The sequence below is a fragment of the Trachurus trachurus genome (assembly GCF_905171665.1).
Source record: "Trachurus trachurus genome assembly, chromosome: 14".
NCBI classification, from domain to species: Eukaryota; Metazoa; Chordata; class Actinopteri; order Carangiformes; family Carangidae; genus Trachurus; species Trachurus trachurus.
This window is the reverse complement of record NC_139903.1, coordinates 27,406,155-27,428,783: the sequence shown is the minus strand read 5'-3', so window position 1 is coordinate 27,428,783 and position 22,629 is coordinate 27,406,155. Positions and strand designations below refer to the sequence as shown.

The window sequence follows — 22,629 nt, the reverse complement described above, 5'->3', positions numbered from 1 at the left end:
GGAATGTAGATAATCCTAATAAATGAGTAGAGCTTCACACAGAGAAATATGAAGCCTGCCAGTAAATCCTGAATTTATTATATTTGAGAGTCCTGCTAACAGCTGAGCTGGGTGAGGTTCAAAATATTTGATTTGAATTCAACAGCAGATCATAGCCGAGAAAATCCCAGCAAGCACTGTGTGGCTGCATATTTGTGCCTCCCTTTGAAAATGAATAAACGCGCGGGCCAAACCGGTGTCACCCGCTATTGAAAAAATCTCCCACGGTGCAATACTCTTTAAAACTTAGTTAAGAGCGAAATGTCACGAGTGCTTGCTTCTCCACGCTGATAGCACCGACTTTACACCGCGCATTAATTGGTTAACCATGAAAGTGCCGGCGGCCTGCGTCTTCCTCAATGCAAAAATGTGGTGTGTTCAGGCGGCTCGCAGCTTGACACATTTTGTCAAAATTGCTATTGTGTAATATTAGTGTGTGTGTGTGTTTTTTTTTTTTCTTCCATTTGAGCCTTCCTGGAGCTTGTGCAGGTACACTAGCAGCTGTTTTTTTTGCAGCACTGCGGTGTCGCTGCCAGCAGGAAGGCTGTTGTTCCTCCTCCTCCTTCTGCTGTGAGTCAGATGAACTCTTATTACAAAAAGTTTTACAGCCAAGCAACACATCAACACAGAAGCTATTTTGGTGAACGCCGAGCTAACTTATATCGGCGCTGTGAAGTGCTTTTTTGCATCCCTGATTACCTCCTGATGTTGTTGTTCTTCTTTCACTCTCGAGGCCCGGGCACATTGGCGGCTGTATGAACACACAGAGGAGCTGCTATATGCTGCAGGAGAGACAGGTCGGGTGCCGTGGTGATTAATAAATGTGCAATGGCGATTAAAAAATAAAATAATTAGCCTCTTTAAAATAGTGGTTGATAGCCTTTTGAACAATCAGCCCACTTATGATTATTGGCAGAGCGCTCCATTGAAGTCAGGCTGAGGCTATACACTCCTAGGAGAAATGCAACAGCGCTGAAGTTGTGACCTCTAAAGGCTATTTACTGGAGCGCGCGGCTTCCATTTTTCAGAATCCTTTCCAAAGATATTATTCAAGTGTGTCGACTCGGCTCTGTTGTAGCGTTTCTGCCACTCACGTCTCATCTGAATGTTTCAGCCCTATTGCACTCCAGGACACCATTGATCTGAAGGACAATGTTTTCACTCAGTCTATAGCTGCTCCTTTATTTTGACATTAGACTTTAACAAAAGTGGCTTTCTCTCCAAATCCATTTGTGTACCTTGTTGTTAATCTCCAAGTGGTCTTTTTTGCAGGCTGGCTGATGAAACACTTTAGTGTATAAGCTCTTAGGTGAAACAGCAGCTTATCAACACACTTTAGTAAAAGCATTGCACAGTGGCAAGGACAGAATAATTTGCCCTAATGCATTTCAGTGATCGCTCTTATTAGCTGCAAATGACTTCCTTTATGTAGTCCTGTCCCCTGCTATAAAAGTGCCATGATTTTATGACAGCACAGGCTTCAGTCAAAGTGCATTTAATTTTCCCTGGGAAGGCTACATCTTTTATGGTGTTTCACAAGACTTGTCGCTCTTAAAATATTAAAGGAGGTCTGCACTCTTTTATTCCTGTATAATATTTCATTAAGGATTTTGGCGTTGTGGATGACTCAGTGCCAGATTCACATCAGTTCATATCAGCGCCCAACGCAGATACCTATCAGAGAATGAACAATGTTAACGTTACGTACAACTGTTTAACCACTATAGCTTTTAACCTATAGTGCGGCTAATGCTACATAACATGGTTTAATACAAAATAACAAAAGAAACACTTTAGCATATGCTCACATTGTGCTGCTAATATGCGAGTGAGTGTGTACATGTTGGCCCCGCCCCAGTTATTGTTTTAATCAATAGAACAAGAAAACATTTTAATGAATATATACACCAAGTTGCAAAATGCTCCTATTAAATATAATGGTGAAACTTAGTTTGATAGCATCTTTAATAGGTTTCCTTCAATACAATTTACAATATAATGTCTCCTCCTAGCAAATGAAGCATGGTTAGACTCTCAATTTACTTTGATGGTTGCGTTTGGGAACTCAAAGTGTTTGGTTGAAGTTAAAGAAAGATGCTGGTCTTGGTTAAACACTTAAATATTACAATAATAGTAAATGGTAACATTTAACCAAAACCATAACTTTTATGCTTATTTAAGTCAAAGTACTCAGGAAGACGCCAGCCTTACGGTGTCATTCACTGGCTCACCCATCACTCATGCCTTGACAGCCTTGCATACACGCACATCAGCTCCTGAATGATAGAAAGCTAAATGTAAAATGTAGTCAATATTCATATATTTACAAAATACACTTGTGTATATCTTGATGTTTGAGCTGGGTGGTATTTCAGATGTTACATTGTGGAATTTGTTATCCTAAAACACAACAGTGATGTGTATATGGCATTATAATGTGATGGTCATGACTTTCAATCACTCATACAGTAGTACCACAGTATATCACATTTACTTTAAAGAGATAGTTCAACATTTTAGCAAATTTGCCTATTGCCATAATCCTTATAGTTTTAGGAGTAGGTTCATTACTTTTAATTATCGGACGGTGCGTGTTGTTTTGAGATCAGCGGGGCAGAGACGTGAGCTGCTCAGTGAACGCAATGGAGGTGGACGATACAGGTGATTTCAAAAACACAAGTGGTTCCGAGTAGTTGCTTCATATACAGTAGTATATGTTATTATTTCATAGCGTGGTGAATGTGCAGGTCATAACTTCTTCATATTGGTGTTGTTGGATTGTGCATTTGATGCGTTTTGAGGGAAAGGCGAAACTGCTTCAAGAGCAGCTCACGTCTCTGCCCCGCCGTTCTAAAAATAGCTTGCATCGACAATTAAAGGTGATGAACCTACTACTAAAACTATAGGGATTATGGCAATAGGCGAATTTGCCAAAATGTTGAACTCTAAAACAACTCTGTCTGGTAACGATCCATTATTATCTCATAGCGTGGTGAATGTGCAGGTCACAACTTGTCCACCAGAGCGTTTTGAAATTGTTGGATTGTGTATTTGATGCGTTTGATGAGGGAAACCAAGAAATCCCATTAGCCTCCATAGCGTAGCTCTGAGCAGCTCACGGCTCTGCTCCGCCGTTCTAAAAATAGCTTGCATCGACAATTAAAGGTAACAAACCTACTTCTAAGACTATAGGGATTATGGCAATGGGCCAGTTTGCAAAATGTTGAACTATCTCTTTAATGCTTAAGCCAGAGGTCTTCAACAGGGGGTCTGTGATCCCTAGGGGGTCCGCGGAAGGACTGCAGGAGGGTCTGCATGATCATCATGTAGTTGACAGTGGTATGGCCACTCTCCGCGGATCGGCACACAAGTGGTCCGTGGATTGGTTGATGAAAATAAAAAAGTTGTGCTTGTAGTGTGGAAACACTTAGGCGCACCGCCACAGCCGAGTCAACGGGCGATTAAAACAACTCTGCTCGTATCGGCAGCTGTACGTTCCCCACAAGAACAACAAAATCATTCGCTCTACATCCTGTGTACCATCCCCGCTCCCCCCGCTGATCCAACAATGATCCAGTCCCTAACTCAAAAACCGTGATCCGATTTAATATAAAACACAATTTTATTAGTAGGGTGTCCTTGCTCCATCTCTCCATCAGTTTGGGGGTCCTTGGCCTGAGATACATTGAATCTTAAACGATCCATTGAATTTCCAAACTCAGTTCATCTGCTTATTGTTTGACTTCAAACCAGCTTTGAAGCTCTTTAAAGCCAGGGAATGTATTGTGGATGTAGTAAATTGCAGACTTACTACGCTTTACACAGAGTTTTACGAGAAGACTTAATTAGCTTTGGTGAATGTGTTTCTCTTGTGCTTTTGTCAGCGACGCCAAATGTCCGACTACGTCCGTGAAAAAAAAAAAGTCATTTGTTACAGAATCGTACAGTAGCTCGATTATCGCCAGCATCAGCTGTCCGAGCCAACGGCGGCGGTTTCGCCGTCTCGGCCGTCTCCGTCGTCCTTGCTCTCTCCCCTCCTCACTTCATTACATTCGGAACATTATGACTTTGCTGAGAGTGTAAGGAAACACGAAGCGCCGCTGACATTAACCTCCAGTTTAAAGCTACAGAGCTCTGCCTCACCCCGTCTGCTCTTTCATATTCAGCATTTTTCTCTTTCCTGTTGTGAGATGACTGGGGGGGGGATGAAGCCGGTCCCCCGTTAGCACTGCTGACGTTTGGTGGTGTGAATATGAAAGTCTGGCATTCGTCTTTTTAAAAAAAGTCATTCTGCGTTGTTTTGCGAGAGCCGTGTCTCTTCTGGAGAACTCTGGTCCCACAGTATCATGTTTGGCCTGAAGCTTTACAGTCTGCAAGTAATCATGAGTCAACTGCAGCGGGGCTGAGGGAGAACTGGACTGGGTAATGGGTGACAGAGGTTTCCGGATGAGTGTGAAGATGACGTGTGCAGTCCTGAGTCACTTAAAATGTGGTTTGAGTTAGAAGTTACTAAGAATGTCCTCCTTTTGGTTTAGTGTTTACAAACCCAGCACAAGCCTTTTTTTCCCCCCTCTATGTGATTATATAGATTTAATTTCCTGTTCATTAACGAGGTTACAATTTTCCCTCCATTTACTTGTAGTGTTTTCTGCAGCTATATGCATCTTCCTCATCTTCCCTATGAGCAGAATGCACGAGGACATATTAAGCTCTGTTAAACTCCGTTTCCAGGCTGCCACATTCCATCACATAAAAGTTTGATTTACGACAAGAATCCCAGCCAAGACAGTCACAGAGAAATTAAATTACTGTGTGAGCCTCTGTTTCCTGTGATTTGCCGTGGCAGGCACATAATTTGTCGAAAGAAAGCTGCGCTGTGTTAAGTATGTTTGTACAGTGGCGCGGGCTAACCGCACACCAGCTCTGATTTTTTAGAAGTGGTAATATTTAATGACTCTGCGACACACGTCTGATTTGCGAGCGCTCGACTTTTAAGCACCACTCCTTGGTGTTTTTTTTATTTTTTTTGTGTCTTTTTTTTGTAGTGTCCTTTCTGATTTGATGCCGCCGCCGAGACCCGAGGCATCGAGCCGTGTTGCCTTTCAAGTCGCAATGTAAACATGTCAGATTTTCTAGAGTGTGTGAAGAGGCTCAGGGAAGCGGGCGTGCACAATTATCATAACAGACACGTCGCTGTAAATGAATCTATGCAGAGAGCAGTTTATAAACTAAGCAGGTTCTCCCGCCGCCGCTGATTTATTTTTACTGCAAACTACTTCCACATTCTTAAATACTTAAGACGATAAGGCTGCAGTGTCTGTGTTACTGTACGCTTAATCAAGAAAATATTCCTTCAACATTATCAGGGAGTGCAGACATGATTCCACATGTTAATTGCAGCACTGTGAACTCAGTGGAAAGAAAAAAAAGGAAAAGAGAAGCAGACTGAGCCCCCTTTTTTTTCCAAACCAAGACTTCTTTCCACTACAAAGAATAATTACTTTTCCCAACTCCCGGGCCATAATTGGTTACTACTCTTTTATCTTATCTATGTGCGCATAATTATCACAGTCATCATATTAGATTATTTCATGCATAATAAATGAACTCAAACTGCGTGTGGGGTAATTAGCATGTTAGGATATGTGCCATGATAAGAGGTTTGCTCTCTCAAAGATTGTATTGTTGCAGACGTTCCTGAAAAGTGAGAAAACCGCAGAAGAAAGGGAAGCTTTGACATCACTCCAGCATCTCCACAAATATCCATCCTTAAATCTGTGTGTTTAGGTGTATGACTTCTACTGGTCTGTTTTTTTTTTTTTTTTTTAGAGGGGGGTGGGTTGTGGGTTGTTCTTCGTGTAAATAAATGTAGCTTGTAATGTGCTCTACGTTTGATTTGGGGTGTGGAGCAGACAGACAGTAGTTTATATGCAGAAGACATAAGAGCATAATGGAGGCCATTGTGAGAGACAGACCAGTATGCTACTTGACTTTGGCAGCTGTCTGCTGCATAGATCTTGTCCAATCCAAATGACAGATGTGTATCAGTCCAGTTGAGATCGCACAAGTGAGCAGGTTGCGTCGGTCTGCTGTTGATATAATAAAGCGAATGTTCCCTGATTTTTTCTTTTTTTTTTCTTTCTTCATGGAGCCTTTTTTGACTAGATCTTCATTTATTTTTTTATTTTCCAAATGAAGTTCAGACAGAGGTTGATGAGCAGAGCAGTCCTAATACGGCCTAGCTATGGACCCAACAGCAGCAGCCTCTTCCAATTCAGATTAGGTAAACCTGCTGCTTGGACGCGCTTGCCAGGTTTATGGAAACAACTTCACAACTTGGAAACATTTCAGCTTCCATTTAATGAGGGGAGCCAATCAGGACCCGGTCCAGTTGTGATGCCTCGCCTGGAGTTACTCCCAACTGCCCATAAAGACACACAGGACTTTTTTTTTTTGGAAATCGCAATAATTTGAAATTTTTACGACCCAATTAAAATCTAATTGTCACAGTGTCTTTATTAAACACCCGTGAAAAAGTCATGTATGTAAAGCTTTAGGAAATGTGAACGCTGGTGAAACCCGGTGCAGCAGCAGTGGTGTTCATTTTATAGAGTGTGTATGTGTATGTGTGTGTGTGTGTGTGTGTCCACAGCTTCATTTTAAATGCTTTTTTAGAATAATAATAATAAAAAAATACACGTAACCCCAGGAAACTTGCACCATGATTGAAAATAGTTAGTCCAATTGATTTTTACACTGATTCTTAAACATTTGTTCACCCACGCTAGATTCCAAACTTGTATAGTTTGGTCACACTGCAAAATTTATCATTCACCAGAGAGCGAGTTAAAAGCAGCCAGCAGCATCTCACACTCTCACTTCTTCTCCGCCACTAAATAACAAGAACAACTTCTTTTGACGCCAAATGTTTCAGTTGCAGCTTTTTTTTTTTTTTTAGTCCTGCAGCGCTTTTGGCAGTGACACCTCACTAACCTGTGCCAAAAAGCCTGGAAAACTCAAATATAATGAGCTATTTTCAGCATTGAGGTGTTTTTTTTTCTTTCTTTTAATTCACCGAGCCGTTGAGGGACAATAAATAAATAAAAAGTCACATTCAGAGCGTGATGACAGCCATCAGTTAGACAGAGATGCTTGTCAGAGTTTATACAATTAAATTCAATGTCATTCTTGCTATTATCAATAAATGCCACAGGCTCATGCTGCTGTAATTACAGTACCACAGAGCCAGACAGGCAGATTTTTTTTTTGTCTATTGACAGAAAGGTGCACAGTTTTTAAGCGAGATCCTCACTGCGAATATTTCCTTGACATCTCGGTGCCTGAGCAGCTCAGCGTGCCAATGTAACAGCACATTATCCCCACAGAGTCTCCATGGATGCATTAGTTATTCATATAATCCCAACCAATACTAAATAAGTAGAATGTGAAGATGATCAAAACCCCATTTAGTTTCCATCAAAGACAAAAAAAAAAAAAAGTTTGCAGGCGGTGACGTGACGAAGGAAGCATCTCGGGCGAATTCATCACAAAGTTTAGAGGGACTTTAATTATCACGTATTGTGTAAAAAAAGAATAAAAAAAGAAATGACACACAGTCACGCACCCACACACACACAAACACACACACACAACTTCCCACTCCCTGTGTAACTTCATTAAGGTTCATCTCCCAAAGAGTGAGGATGCTTTCTGTGCTAAAAGTGACTTATAAAACAGCTGCCGAGGCCGGTGTGCGGATAAATACGGCAGCTTGGAGGCGGTGCGGTGTCACGGCTGCTGCTATGTATGTGGCAACGAGGAGCAAGAGCTGTTCTAGCTGACCCCCCCCCCCCCCCCCCCCCCCCTCTGGGCCACGCTTTCCTCCGGTCAAGGTCTCTCAGTCTCCGTACCTCTGTGGTATGTCTGTGCCCGTCTCCCCCACGTTGGCACTCCTCAGACATTGCTACAGTGTCAGTGTGTGTGTGGTGCAAATGGGACTTTTGACATGTGATAGTGCTGATTGCGGGTCGGATTTGTTTGTTTAGCTCGTAGGAAGAAGACTTGTTGGGGGGGGGGGGCATGTCAACCTGAAACCATCTCCGTGGCCCTAAGTAGATTTCTCAAGTGCTCTGAGATATGGCACTTATAGACTACCGTATGATGACAGGCTCCATGCTAACAGGTTAGCATGCAACACGTGTGACCTTTAAAGGGATAAAAAAAAAAAAAAAATCATCTCACTTCATTAAAAATGAATTAATGAAAAGAAATACGGTTAATCTGCATTTTTCCAGCAAGGAGGCAGACTTAATGTGTTCATCGTTAACATAGTTTCCAGTGAGGGTCACTGAGTGTAATGAACTGTACGCAAGTCTGTATGTAAGTCAGATTAGTTTTCACTTTACAGCATCTATAGAACTTGTCACCTAAGTCGTGTAGTGTAAGTTGCATTAAAAATGTTGCACACATGCACACACACAGAAATGAGATATAGGGATTCACAATAAAACTGCAGATTGACCAATATTAAAATAGTATATAAAAATCCAAAACTACTACTAGTACTGTAATAATAATGATAATTCATTGATTTTTGACCATTGTAACTGAAACTGCAACTGCAATCATGCATCCCTCTTTTGATATCACAATTTAGAGTTTAGTTTAATAGCCTATACTGTCATTAAATTGGTTCTGTACAAAGTCAAAGACAAAATGTCCTCAGCACTACTGAGGTGTCCAGCTCAGTAACATCCAATCCAATCAGCTTCAGGCAGTTTGTCTTATACAAGCACAGATGTATTGGACAGAAAGTTTTTAATCAGCTCCATGAGCAGTACAAGAAGAAGGAGCAGTCCTCATTTGTTCATTCAGTCCCTATAGGCATTAACAAAAAAAAAAAAAGTCCATAATGAATGCAGGGAACAGAAATCTATAGTGAGGGCTTTGATTAACCATTTTTGTTGAGAAGTTGATCACATGTAAACAGCTGTGGGATGTGGAGATTACACTGCCAGAGAAAATGAAAGATTTGGACTGAGAGCCTTTAAAAACCACGGAGGCATCCTCCTGTCTTAGACTCGATTTATATCTGCATCACCTTTTGGTGAATTAGAGTCATAAATCACCTCCAGTTCCTTGCTTCTTAATTAGACCTTAGGTCAGTTGATTATTATCATGTAAGTCCGGGAGAGATTCATCAGGGAAACACGGTTCATCTATTTAAGTTGAGAAATGGGCCAATTTTTCCGCTGAGGGCTCACAGAGGTGTGGAGGTGTCTCTGTGAGAGTTGTGGCTATAGGAAGGCTCTGTAAGTTGGACTGTGAATGTGAGACATACCTGCCTATAAGACAACTACTCCACAGGAGGCCTACTTCTATATGTGTGTGTGTGAGACTGTGAATACAAAGAAAGAGGGGGGGAAACATTGATTGAGACTATATAGTCTGAGTATTTGTCGTTTTGTTTTTCTCCCAGAAGCCCGTGTGTTTGTGTCTCTCTCCATCTCAGCGCAGTGACATACTGCTACTGCTCCGTCCTGGGAAATGGACTTTGAAAAGCACTTTGTCTTTAACCACCTGGATGCAGAGCTGAGGGGCCCCTGTGAAAGAAAGAAGCCATGCATCTCTAATGTGTGGAAATGCATAGCTGATACCTGTGCCATCAGTTAGATCCCTCCAAGGCTCGGTCCGCGGGGATGTAATGCGTTATTATGAGGGACTTTTTACTGTGGCGAAGAAACAGCTGAAGCAGATATAGAGCGTGTGTCAGCGAAAGAGTTAAGTTTCTTCATTTGGACTCCCACCAGGAGGGAAGAGTCAGGGAGGGGGAGAGAAAAAGAAAAAAAAAGCAAGTTCGCTCACTTCAGACACTGATGGGGAATTCCTCACTGTCTGTTCTGCCTGGGCCGGCGCTGCCAAGTCCATTGTGTTTCCATCTTCCAGGCCTACCCGGTCTGCTTCATGCCCACACAATCAAACAGTGTTCAAATGCATTGTGTTTTTTTATATATTTAACAACTGATAGCTATATAAAATACGATACCAAAATGGAAACAACTAGAATGGATGTCACAGTGAAGATCAAGAGCATCGACTGTGTTCAAAATTAGTTCTTTGTTCCCAGGTTGGCTCCCCCTCACACAGCACACAATAAGTAGTTTACTCTACACAGCGAGGAGCGCTTGCTGAATTTGTATTTCAGCAGCGATCTACAATATGAATCAGAGATATATTTTGTGTAGTTACTGAGGTGTAACATCGCACAATGTTCTCTCTGCCCCTCTATAAAATGCAACACACTCCAGAATTGTCAGCGGAAAGTAGCGTACACGCTGTAGACACAGTTTTGTTCCACTGTGCGACTGTAGTGGATAAGTTTCACACACTTATGCTCACAGTTTAGACATAGCTAGTAGAGGAGACTGTAGTGCACTGAAGAGCAGGGATAGAAAGAGTCCTGGAAAACTGTACTTAAGTACAAGTATCAGGTGCTTGAAAGAAATTTTACTCTACAGTAGTGCAAGTAAAGGTAGTGTATAGAAAGTAGGTCAGTCAAAGTGTAGTAACCAGACTACATTACATTTTAAAGGGGAATAATAAGATTTAAAAATGTGGTAACAACAATAACATATCATAAAACTATTACACAAAAAATAATAATATTCAGGTACAATATTAATACTTGTATGATATAAATAAGATTGTCAGTTCTGAAGTGAACCTCTAACTGGAAGCATTGTTAACACATTAATGTTTACATTACAAATGGACCTGAAGCAGTTATGTTAATGCACTTTCTATTTAACATCAGCAACACTTTAGACGAGCGTCTCAATGAATAATGTAGTAGGTGTAATGTGTGTTGTACCGCAGCGGCTATACACTGTGTATGAACAGGTCCACTCTGCTTCTTCTTGTTCTTCTGTATAATTAGCTTTGCTCCTGTCCAGCTCTTCATTGTCTTCATGTATTTAAGTCTGACACAGGCCAAAATGTGTCACTCATTTACTACTCCCTACTTACTATCTGGGATTCTATACTGTGGTGAACTCATTGGTGAAATGAAAAAAAAAAACGAACACTTTCAGACACCACTTCACTGCGCAGTTAAAGGTCCAGTGTGTAATAATTGGCAAGGTTTATTGGCAAAATCTGAATACACTACCCATGAATCTAGTGAGTGAGCGCTGCAAACTAGAATCTGAACACTTTTACCTGCATATTACACACTGGACATTTAATTGTGTCATTACTGTGGTACGATTAAAATGTGCCAGATCGATAATTGTCTGCAGTGTAACCACAACAATGTATTATGTTATATTGCTTGAGTGACCATCGGTTGTACACCGATACATACTTTTGATGCTGCACTGTGGGATTATAAACATAAAGTATAGCCTATTAATTTGCACTATACATTCAGACATCACTAGCGTGTCCACTATACAGTGTGTCGTGAGAGATTTTGGACACAGCCACAGCCTCACATCTTCAGACCTGCTGGTGATGTCACTGGGTCGCCGGCCATGTTGCTGTCGAGGTCAGGTTTGTTTACGTACCAGAACGCTAACTTTAGTTTAAAGCAGAAGTAAGAGGAATATTTGTGTTAATATAAGTCTTAAATAGTTCTATCTTCCGACAGCAATCACTTATATAGAGTGTTTGGTCTGAAACACGGGTCAGTCAGTCACTCTGCTCTGCTGTAAGCCGAGGAGAAAACTTTCCTTGTATCCTACAACCTTTATCCAATGAGGAGAGAGAACGGCATAAAGGGGCGGTCCTCTCTGTGTGTGCAGCCAAGGGATGTGCGTGAATGTGGTGACGTAGGGACGAGGGCGGGGACTGCTAACTCCATCGGCTGACAGGAAGTTAGCCAAAACCACCGGATCGCTTACTTCTGCTTTAATTTCAAACTCAATGTAAAGTTTGTCACATTTTATTCCTGTTTACACACATTTACTGACTTGTGTTGAACAAGTGGAGCCACAACATCCAGTCAGAGGAGAAGCTGCAGAGCAGGCAGGCCAGGCTAAGCTAACAGGCTAGGCTAGGAAAACATACTGTAGCATAGCTAGCTAGCAGCTCTGTGGAAGTGACTCTAAACAAACTGATAGAAGAGTGAAGGATGAATGAAATGATGGTTTCTGTCTTTTCATCTTCACTGATGGACCATTTATGATCCTCAAAGTGCGGTTGACATTTGGAAATCAGTCAATACACCTTCATCTTCATTTGTGGAACCACAATCTATTTCGTTTAATAAAACAATTGCCTGTCCACCCCCAACACAAAGGGAATCCAGCATGGCTTCTCCCACCATCTGCACACCATACAGGACAAGACATAATGGCTTCCAGTCTCTCTGCTAATGGTTTTCTTTTTTGTTTGTTTGGATGACTATAAAATATCTCACAATGAATGCAGTATTGATTATAATTCTTAAAATGTCACCTTGTGTTGACCTCTAATTGCAGATGTTCTTTGTCAGTTGATCAAACGATATTGATTTCAATCAGTCCTGGACAGACAGCACCTGCAGCGTTCAGCGGCGGCTATTGTTAACTTACTGGTTTACTAATGTAGCCATACTGTGTCGGTTCTGTCTGTAGTTGTCCACACATCCCTGCACAAGAGGAGACGCACAACGCAAGTCTGTGTGATCACCAAGACAACATTTCATTAGCTGATTGAGCTTGTGCCAGTTAAAAAAGTTGTTCAATTAAAAAAAAAGAAAAGAGTGAGTGTTTACTCCACCTCTGCTCTGATATACTTGCTGTGCACATAATGGATTCCATTAGTCATTTAGGTGAGCATTAACTACTGTGTTTTTCACAACAACACCCGCGTCTCCTGTCAATAAATCAAACGATTAAGTGATTCCAAGTAACGCAGGCAGCCATGAGGACAAAGGCAACAGGAGCTTGACCAGCTGAGGATAAAAATAGTTATCAAGTAGAACGATAACTCTCCCTTCATCTCAGAACTGATATTGCATCCATCACGCAAACACGCCGCTTGTGGTGGCAGCAAGCTGTTGTCTCAGGAACCTATAGCCCGGCGACCACCCGTTGTTTTTCTAGAGCCGACGTTTTCCTGACCCCCGCATATGCACATCGTGGATAATCCTGGGATCTTTGATGGGTGACTCACCGTCGCCACAAAGTTTGCTTTTCAAGTTTCTCCTTCTCAAGCTCAAGCTCTTCCACCTCCATGGACGTGGAGATTATACTCGCGGCGCGCATTTAAAAAACTTCCTCCACAGTCTCAGATCTGTATGAAGACCCTACATCCAGAGCTTCAGACTGGTGAGTAACTTCTAACTTTGGCTCTTTAGTGAAAATCAGCAACGCTAAATGACAAACTGTAAAGGCCACATATTTCAAGTGTTATAAATGTATGGTTTGGATGTATACGCATGTATGGACTGTTGCTCAGCTGCATGGTTACATCAGTAACTTTAGACTAAGTTAATAACTGATTTATAACTTGAGTGAATACATATTGATCACTTAATCATGTTATAAACTGTTTACTGTGATGAGATCAGACAGGATTGAAAGTTCACCAGACCTGAACATGTAGAGGAGACTTCAGCTTCACCTCTGTGTTTATCAGAAGCTGATCCAGTACAGACTGCACCTCCACCTTTCCCACCAACACCAACAGCACAGAGTGGACACACACACACAGTGACTGAAACTACATTCGTCACTTTTACACACCACACAAACAGACTGTGATAGTCAGACTGCTACTAGTCTTCACATTCTGTATGTCTCTGCATATTCCTGTCAATAGTCATATTCAAATCTATACTTACTGATTCAACAGATAACAGATCTGACATGTTTGAATATAGAGCTTGTGTGATCTAAACAGTTTGTCCTGTCATGTTTTTTTCTGCATCAGGACCAGAGTTCCAGTCCAGTCGTCCTCAGTGATAGACCAGCACCTGCTTCTTCTTCTGTGTCTGCTCTCATCAACCATCAGCAAACACATCACACTAACACCTTGGGCTGTTGTCACTGTACAGAGCAGATCATGTCCATATTGTGAACTTTAGCACATCCTGGCAGGAGTTTAGTCATTCTAAAACTCTTATAGTGTTTTTATGGAGCATCTTTTTCATTGTTTTATTTCTCATATAGCCTACATGTGTCTATTTTATCCTTTTAACTATTGCAGTATTTTACCTTTTCATTCTTCTCGTTCCTTGTGAACTGTACCCGTGTCCAGTGAAAACCAACCTGACAATAAACTTTTTTCTGATATTTTCTGATTCTGCCTTTTTAAGATGTCATCGTCTCTTCCTCTCACTGCTGTAGCCATGTTTGCTTCAGTGCTATCCACTCTTTTAACAATACCAACATTAAATGGACAATAATACATTTTAAAAAGCACAGTGAGATCAACAGTATGATTTACTAACTTGATGCAGGCATGGAGGTGAAATGCTGCCCCACGTGAAGGTGGAGCAAGTAGCATGATCTTACACATAACACCTTTAAGGCTCACAGCTGTGACAGGTGGGTGAGTGGATCATCTGCCACAAGCCTTGGCTCCACACACGCCCCTCCACTTTGCCCATTTTGGATTAGCTGGGAGTCAGAGTCAGATACTGCCAAGATGGCGAAAGCAGCTCAGTCTTTTAATTCTGCTCCTACAGTAGTTGACGGCATTCATGTATTTTCCTTTGTATTAACTGTGCAATATCTGAAGTTGAGAAGCAATTATTTGATATTTTCCCTTTTGACTGCACATTTGATATGATTAGCTACTCACAAAGGAAGGCAGTTGGTACTTACCAACACCAGCCTCATCTCTAAAAATGAGTAGCATACTCCTGCCTGCTGAGGCCAGATCCCTGTAGTTGCCTTGTTGTTGTGTAAGTGAAAGAGCACATGGATGCAAGAACCTCAGCAGAGTCCAAAGGCCCCTATAGCTGTCACATTTACTGCATTTGGGGAGCTATAGGATGAAATACAGGACCTGTACTGTAAAATGAGGAAAATGTAATTTGGGCAATCATGCTGAATTGAACAGGCTTGAGCTAACATGTCTATAGTATGATTAACTCCATTATACCACATGTAGGCCTACAGTGAAGTTTTACTCAGTATTGAGCAATTCAGTGTCAGTGAACGCCCCAAAACATCTCAGCACAAAACACTTTTATGTCCCCGCACCTACATTCTCTTTAAATCTGCGATTCTTTTTCACATCATTAACCTCCATTTGGATAATCTCCTTTTATCCCAGCAGTCTGCACATTGCTTTCTTCTCTCCTCTTGATGCAGCTTGATTCATTAAATAGAAGAATCCACTGGTGGCACCCAACTTCTTTTCCACAAGTCTGGAGGAAATTAGACTGGTCTCTTTCTTGTTTGCGCTATTCATCCTGACTCATCACGACATGGGTATTTTTAGCAATCCCTCCCCCACCGTTCACAGAGTGGGGTGGGGGGTTATGGGGGCTATCATATTCTGAGAGACAGGGAAGGAATTATCAATGTCAAATATCAAGTAAGAGCCGTTTAGTCGCGCGGAGCCCTAAAAAGTTAGAGAACCTTGTGTCACGCTAGAAGTTTGATGTAGCAGCTGGACCCGGCGCTGGTGTGTGGATGTGTGTGTGTGTGTGTTTGCGCTGTGTTTTGTCTCGCACAGCTGTCTGTGTCAGCTGCCCGCTCGTTAAACGTTGGGCTTAAACCCGCGGTGACGCCGCGCCTGCTCAGGTTACCCCTGTGGGAATACCTGCCATTGTCACCGTGAGCCCCCCTTATAATTCGCAGGGAATTAACCTCAAGTGGTTGAAGTTTTGGGCCGGCCGGATCATGGCCGCAGGAACTAAAGCTTTTAATATCTGTTAAATGTACAGAGGGGGGGGGGGGGGGGGGGTTCACTTTTAAAGGGATAGTTCACCCAAAATTCTAATTTCACTCATTATCTACTCACCCTCATGTCGACTAAGAGCTGTGAGAATTTTCAGAGTCCTCCGTCCCTTCTCTGAGTTACGGGGGGGTCTGCGCAGCAGTATTTGTCCATATAATGGTTGTCAATGGATACCAACTTTCTTCGTCCAAAAATACACACCAAAAAACATCCAAATACCTCCATAGTGCTCGTCTGTAATGTCCCTCTTGTATTGAAGCCCCGACATGAGAAATTGTTCCGCCGGTCAGTGCAACTCACGAGCGATTTGCACTGACACAGGAAGAGCAGCGAGACACTGGGAGCTTCTGCTACAAAACAAGCTTAAAATATAGACTTATTTAATTTTTTTCGGAACAATTTCTCATGTCGGGGCTTCAATACAAGACGGACATTACAGACGAGCAGTATGGAGGTATTTGGATGTTTTTTGGTGTGTCTTTTTGTTACGAAGACAGTTGGTATCCATTTGCAACCGTTATATGGACATGCACTGCTACGCCGAGACCCCCTGTAACTCAGAGAAGCCACGGAGGACTCTGAAACTTCTCCCAGCCCTTAGTCGACATGAGGGTGAATAGATGAGTGAAATTTGAATTTTGGGTGAACTATCCCTTTAACCGCGTTTGGGGGGGGGGGGGGGGGGGGGGCTCGGCTTGCGACGCGCCACCTGAGAGTCTATTGTCCCACATGTGTAAACATCAAGTACAGCTGAGGTTGCTTCTGGTACAATAGTGTAAATCCCCCCCTGCGGCGTCCCGTTCCTCACTGTTAAGGTAGCCAAGTGACCTGATATCCTGTTTGTCAGGAGAGCAGAAATATTTCTGATTGTTGCACATCCTGCCGGTCAGTGATCTGTGGCACATCCAGCTGCCGGGCATGAGGACTTATTTAGCTCCTCTATTGTATGAGCTCGGAAACAGTCTCACTCTGTACTGAGTTAATCCACACTGCCAGAGAATGAATCTGAAGTGTGAGGTTGCAGGGTTTTTTTGGTTTGTCAATATGCGTGGGAGATTGGTTCTAGTTTTGGGGGCTCAGGAGCCATTCACATTATCATCATCATGCAAAATTAATTATTTGCCTCCTTTTTTTATGTCCTCCTGAATCTTAGAGCTGTATAAAAAAAAAGAAAAAAGAAAGAAAAAACCTGCCTGTGTTATATTGAAATTAAATTATGGCATAATGTCACTTTCGCTATTAGCACTGAGTCTGTGCATGCCAATTGATCCTGCTGTTGTCATGGCAACGTGAACCACTAAACCTCTGCGCAGCTGTTGTTATGGAAGCCCCTCGAACAGCTGGGGGGCTGTAGCAGTGGAGGGATTGTGGGAAATTGCGGGGTCTCTCGGTCCTCCTGCCTTCGCACCTTGACCCCAAAACTCCTGCCCGCCACAAATAAAAAAAAATGGAGGAGGAGGAAGATCCGGGAAGTCTTAAAGACGTCCATCTGGAGTCACATGTCCCGCTGTATAGGCCTATACGCCACCCCGCATATACGATCAAGAGGGAGAAAGTTGAGGCAGGAGGTGGTGAATATTCTATCACGCCCGCGTCTCCCTTTGCGAACCTGCTTTGCCACAAATGCGAGCGGTGGAAAAAAAAATCAAATGAGTGGAATGAGCCTAGGTTCTCTCTCTGAGGGGGTTGCCTGACTGCACTGGAGCATATCCCATTATTGATATGAGCAAATGTTGTACACGGCGCAACAATAAAACAATCATTTTGCGAGGAAGCACAACTTGTCCGGGGAGCGGTGCTGCCTCCGCCACTTCCAATTCCTTCAGCCACATTAAAGCTGCAGTGTAGGAACCTGAGAGAGAGAGAGGTCTCATCCTCCCACTCGTGGAGAATTCACTGATTATTTTCTCATTTACTTGAAATGTTGAAACTTTCCGACAAGCGTTAATTATTATGTCTAGGTCCAGATCATGAATATTTAAATTCACAGTGACATAAAGGCAGGAGATCCTCATTTGTGAGGCAATAAAGACCTTGATCCATAAAGAATCTGCACGATTAATCTGCAAAACAGCAATAGGTGTCAGATGAATGCAGCGGATTCAGAGGTATAGGATATCTCCCTCTTGAATGAGTCACTGTATAAAGTAGCAGGAGGATGAAGATAAATAAAGTATAATACAAGTTCCTTCCCTGTGCTGCTGACTGTGTGTATGTGTGTGTACCTGTGTACACATGCAGAGGCGGCAGTGTGTGAGCGATGGTGGGCAGATTGAGGAATGCTAATGTTTCCTCTGTGGCTTTTGTGAGGAACACAGTGATTAGACCTCCAGCCCCCTGGGTGGAGCCCCTCGCTGCACCGGCTCCCGCTCTGATTTACTTTGACGTCAACAGGAAGGTCAGCTGGGTCCCAGAGGGGTCATGGAGAGATGGTGAATGTGTGTGAGTGTGTATATATGTGTCGAGTGTGTGTGTGTGTCGGGCTTCGGTATACAGAGACGATCCTCCAGGATCCCAGACGGGGCTGGAGGGATGACCGAGGGAGGAAGGGCCCTTGGAGCTTAGGGAGGGCTTCGGGAAGGATTACTGAGAGGCTAAAATGTTTTCTTTGTGGCTGAAAGAAACCTAAGAAATGCTCTCAACCAAATCTCTCCCTGGTCTGAGGGGGCTGTTTGGAAGGGAAACTCAACCTACATCCTAAAGATCTCTTCGTTTTCCTGGCCTTTGAGCTCTTTTTTTAAAATTTTTTACAATCATTAACATATACTTTCTTTCACAGCGACAAGCTTTAGATCTTTTTATCATTGAGATATTAAATGCAGGTTTGACCAACGCTACAGCTGCGTTCCGCCTCAAATAAAGAGCATTTATTTAAATTATGATGTGGAAGAACTGAGTGGATAAACACTCCATCACATCAAATATGTTTGATATATTTATGTGCTCTAATGAATAATTAAAATGGTGGAATTAGATCATATCATCCTCAGCAGCAGCTGCCATCTGAGAGCATGAAAAATAGCAGACACTTAATGCCAGTAATAACTTTTACAGTACAGCCTTTTGAAAACAATGGCAGCATCAATGACCATCCAACTAACGTTTATTTTGTACATCTCACATGATTTAGTGTAGTTTTAACACAATGATCAATATAGTGGGACAGAATATCAACTTACTGGTGTTTAAAACTCTAAAACATTATGTCCACTGTCCAGTTGTACATTCCTATACATACCCCACTGTTCTATTTATATATTGTGGGCATAGTAGCAAGAAAAAAGTATGAGAAACCCCTCTGGAAGTACTTAGTTTTATGCATTAATGAACCCCTCCCAAACAATTCAATCTTAGTTTCATCAGTCAACAAAACCTTTTACCAGTAGCATTGTGTGTGTATCAAGTCAATTGTCCATTGTGCTCTTTGGCAAACTTCATGCACTGATATGTTTTGGGTTAGGGTTAGGACCATGCCTGTTCAACTCATGAAGAGAGAAGTGAACCAGTTCCAGTGGGGTCTTCAAGTCTGGAGCTGTTACTCTAGGGTTCTTTCTAATTACTTCACCGAACATCCTGTGTTGTGCCTTTGGTGTCACCTTGGCTGGGTGATAGAACGAATCACCTTGACTTCCGAATACCAGCATGAGAACGATATGACGGACGAGAGTTTCGTTATTTCGTATTTTTCACGTTACTATATCACCGTTTAGTCTAATCTGAGGTCTGTAAAGTCTATAAACCAATGGTTGGACAAACATTAGCCGACTATTTCTGTGTGCACGTTTTTGAAATTAGTCATGGTTATCGTACATTGGCAGGGCTAACCGTTAGCTGTTTAACTTAAATAACTCAGTGACTCAATAAACGGCCATGAAAGAATTTTTTTTCCCAGCAGATATCTTAGTTATAACATGATTGAGCTAACTGGAGTAGTTTCATGTCATGTCAGACAGCGTGAGAGTTTTAATAGTTGACGTCCTGATGTTAGCTTTGCTACTGCCGTTAGCGTTGCTACAGCCGATAGCTTAGCTACCGCCGTTAGCTGTCCCTGTCAGCTGCAGCCACTGATGCTTTCTAGACACTGATTCCCCCAAACTGAATAAATACCACACATAGTAACACAAAACAAGAAATAGTAGCCTAATGTTTCTTCAATCGTTTCAGATTTGTCCAAATGGTGATAGTGGCGTGAAAAACATGATATAGCCTATAGCCTATAGCTAAACTCTTGTTTGTTACAATTGTTCTCATTCAAATTACATGCTGGTTTTCTACCTGGAAGTAGTTGTAAACAACAAGGTGATTCTTTACAGGAGAGTAGCAACAATACTAAATGGTCTCCATTTATAGACAGTTTGTCTGACTGTGGACTGGTGAATCCTAAAGTCTTTGAGACGACTCTGTAACCTCTTCCAGCTTCATGCAGCTCAACAGTGATCTCTGATCTGCGAGGCATGGCTCACATCAGCAGATGCTTCTTGTGAATAACAAACTCCAAAAAGTTTGAGTGTGTTGTTTTTATAGGTCGAAGTGGCTCTACACCTTGACCCTATCTAGCTTCATTGTTTGGACTTCAAGTAGTTTTTCCCATAGCCTAAGAGTTCACTTACTTATTCCACCAGCATTGACTTTTTATGGTCAGTAATGGCATTAAATGTTATAATTGTTTGTGTGGTATTAGGTAAAGCACATCGTGTTTGTCTTTACTTGTGACTCATATGTAGATCAGATCCCTATTTATGTCCAATTAATGCAGAAAACTGGGTTATTCCAAATGATGCACATATTTTTTCTTGCCACTGTATATTCCTTTAATATATAATCTTCTTTATTTTTCATTTTTTCATATTTACTCTGTCATCGTATTTTTGTGCTTATTAAACCACCTCCGTACTCTTTTTTTCCTTCTTCTTTGCACAAATACAACTATTGAATTCCTTGCGGCAATAAAAGCTATTCTGACTCTAATTCTGATTCAGAAAAAACAAAACCCAGAGAGAAAAAATTTCTCTCTCTTTCTCTCTCTCTCCTCGCTGAGTCTCCACTGCCTTCATTCCTATCCCCCATCCACACACAGGGCCTCTGGTAGTAACCACCTACCGCACACACAGTAGTCCCCACTGAGCAGTGCAGGACTGGGTAAATACCATCCCTTCAGAGGCTCTGTGTTAGCAGATTGCTGGAGGTATAGGCGGCCCGCTGTGAGGCCCAACCACACTCCCACTGTTCTGGAGGAGCTTTAAGTGAAAGATCAGGTGTCCAGCCCTGAATGCTTGATTGAACTTAAATCTTTTGCATGTGCGCCATAACTCTCTCTGCAGCGCTGTGCTCCATGTGGCTCAGACACGGACAGACACTCAATTGCCTCGGAGGAGCCGGAGTCGGAGTCGCATGCAGCAGCGCTCTAACCTGCTGTTTTCACCTACAGCAGCGAACGTTCCAATCAAAAGCCGTTTGTTTGCAGGGATGGAGCGTTACATAAAAATAACTGTCAGTCAAAAATACAACAAATGTCATAAGGCAACAACAAACTAATGAATTAAGCTTTTATTATTTTGAAAAAAGTGTACTTGATACTTCAGACTTATCATGTTCAATGAACTATTCAATATTTTTCAGTGAAGTTAATCAATCAACAGTTCATGTTAAATATATTTTCACTGTGATGTCCAATATTTTGTTCAGAGCTACTCCATGAGTTCAGCTTTCAGCTACTTTTACAGCAGTGGATATTTAGGGTTCGTGCTGCTCTGTCATTTCAAAAAAGTTGAAGTGAGTGTTTCTGTTTCTTTTCTTGACCTTGAAAACATTTTTGAAAGGATCTTAAATTCTATTCACCACATTCTCCCAGCAAAACACTAAGAAGCTCTGGGCAGAAGTTACTTTTTTGTGGGCAGTCATCATATATAGGCAATCAGACTGGACAGCAGTATTATACACTGTCACATCAGTGAGTTCTCAGACATGGAAATTAGCTGCATTTTAGTTTCTAGTTCCCTCATGCTGAAGTCTATAGTTTTTTTGTTATATGGTTGACACAAGTCCTGTGGTTATCATGCTATAACATCTGGAATCCCTGGTTATAAGCTATGCTGTATCCATGTGCACCAAAGCTTCAGGGTAGTGATGTGCCTGTGGTTGTGAGGTGAAAAGAAGACTTATCTCTTCTCTTTCGGTGATGATAGAAAAGATTTACACTCACATCATAGATATGTATGTTGTGCTTTTTTTATTTGCGCTATTGTTTTCAGTTGGATTTTTAGCTCTTACCGTCCAACCTAGCACAATTTTATTTTTTTTTTTTTTTAGCTAATTTATTTATCGCTTGAACCAGTTGTACTGATTGTGTGATAACCATGTCAGTGTCTTGTTTTTAACATATCTCTGTCTTGTGTAATGTGTAGTGTATGTCTATATTTTACACTTGCACAGCTAACAGTATGTTGCCCGAGACCAATTTCCCTTCTGGGACAATAACATGTATCTTGATCTTGATCTTGATATGCAGTGTCTTCACATCACCTGGAGCTGAAGACAGTGTGTAAATCTGAAATATTTAACACACGTTAATATTTCCTGCACCTCAACAAAGAGCTGCACAGGTTGAGCGGTGGTCACCATGCGATATCTGCCTTTCCAGTAAAACAAAAGAAGTGGTTGACCATCTCCTTCATCACCGTGACATTTTGTTGCTGA

At 41.9% G+C, this 22,629-nt stretch overlaps 1 protein-coding gene across 2 annotated transcripts in view; it reads left to right on the top strand.

Moving 5' to 3' along the window:
* The window catches only part of LOC310997399 (homeobox protein PKNOX2-like), a 110,391-nt gene that overhangs the window by 4,489 nt on the left and 83,273 nt on the right, over positions 1-22,629 (top strand). The window contains exon 1 of one of the 2 annotated variants that reach the window (XM_083987076.1): positions 15,535-15,657. The exons of the other annotated variant lie outside the window; for it this stretch is intronic. The gene's annotated coding sequence lies outside the window, so the exon portion shown is untranslated. Of the gene's footprint in view, positions 1-15,534; positions 15,658-22,629 lie in introns of those variants that run through there. 2 annotated transcript variants of the gene reach the window in all.